The following is a 1,533-nucleotide window of genomic DNA, read 5'->3' on the forward strand; positions in this document are numbered from 1 at the left end:
CTATGAGTTTTGTATGATCCATTTAATGGATCATGTCTAAATCATAGTTCAAAACCATGAATTCGTGAGTTTGATATGATTTGTATGTGATTTTGGCATGATTTGTTAAGAAAAGTTTTTGTTTGGGTAAGAAACCATATCAAAATCACAAACTTTTAGCAGTTAAAGTTAACGAATCATTTCCAACTCATGTTCCTTTGTTTTCTAAGTTAATGGCACATGTCAGAATCGCAAGAAAATCATAGCAGACTCATTCCCCAGAAACAAACCACATCAGGATCATACTTCCTTATTTGTCATCTATGATTTCAGTATGATCCATTTAATGGATCATGTCTAAATCATAGTTCAAAACCATGAATTCGTGAGTTTGATATGATTTGTATGTGATTTTGGCATGATTTGTTAAGAAAAGTTTTTGTTTGGGATTTTAGCTTTAATCTACAGGGGGTCATTTTTCTACGGGGGTCATTTTTCTTTCACGTGGGTTCTGCAAATTTTTAGGGAAGTGACACTTTTCTGGGCAAAAGGGTCATTTTTCTACGTCGAATAATGACCGGGGGTCATTTTTCGCTGTCAAAAAATGACCCCCGGTCATTATTCGATGGGGGTCATTATTCGTCTTTACACCGGTCGACCAATCAACCTTACAGAGTTCACAGGGTCAAACCTCTCCTTGGGATGACATGGACTTGTTTTCTAGTCTTGAGACACAGTCTTCTACCTCATGATAAGAAATTGACATCTTTTCAGCTGGACAAAAAAGTGCATTTAGATAAAGGGGAAAACTCTTGAACCCTCCTAATGATTTAAATGCATCACTATGGAACGCCAGGACTGTCTTATATGAAGATTAAATATTATATGCAGTGCTTCCTTTATTATATGCGGTACTATTTTTATTATATGAAGTAGTTTTTACATTATATAGTGTACAACCTCCATTACATGCAGTACTTCTTTCATTATATGATGTAGATATGTCATTATATTATGTACATCTATCATTATATGAAGTGCTTTTAACATTATATGCGGTAGTTCTAACATTATATGCGGTAGTTCTATCATTATATGCAGTAAACACAACAATATATTATGTACTTTCACATTATATACAGTACATTCATCATTATGTGTAGTATTTCTGTTATTATGATGATGCTGATCATTAAATATTATGTCCGGTCCAGTTAGCATTTCGTGCGGTAGATTTTGCATTTCGTTATGATGTAGACACAGTATTATATGCGGTGCTTTCTTCTTTATGATGATGATCTTTCGGAAGCTACACTTCGGAACTCTCTGTTCTAGGTTCTTTCTATTAACTGTTGAATTCAGTACAATAAAAATACATGCGCGTATTCTTTATGTCTCTGATTAAGGCAGTGAATAATAAATGCTACATGAACTGATTAAATTGTTTTTTAAAAGATAAGAAGTATGGTAATAGAGTAAAATAAAATGCCATCTATTTTATGGTATAAAGTAAGAGAGAGAGAGAGAAAGAAGGGGAGTGGGAAAAGAAATGAA

This window comes from Saccostrea cucullata, unplaced genomic scaffold (assembly GCF_032062105.1).
Source record: "Saccostrea cucullata isolate Sc308-1 unplaced genomic scaffold, CSIRO_AGI_Scuc_v1 ctg7419, whole genome shotgun sequence".
Taxonomy (NCBI): Eukaryota; Metazoa; Mollusca; class Bivalvia; order Ostreida; family Ostreidae; genus Saccostrea; species Saccostrea cuccullata.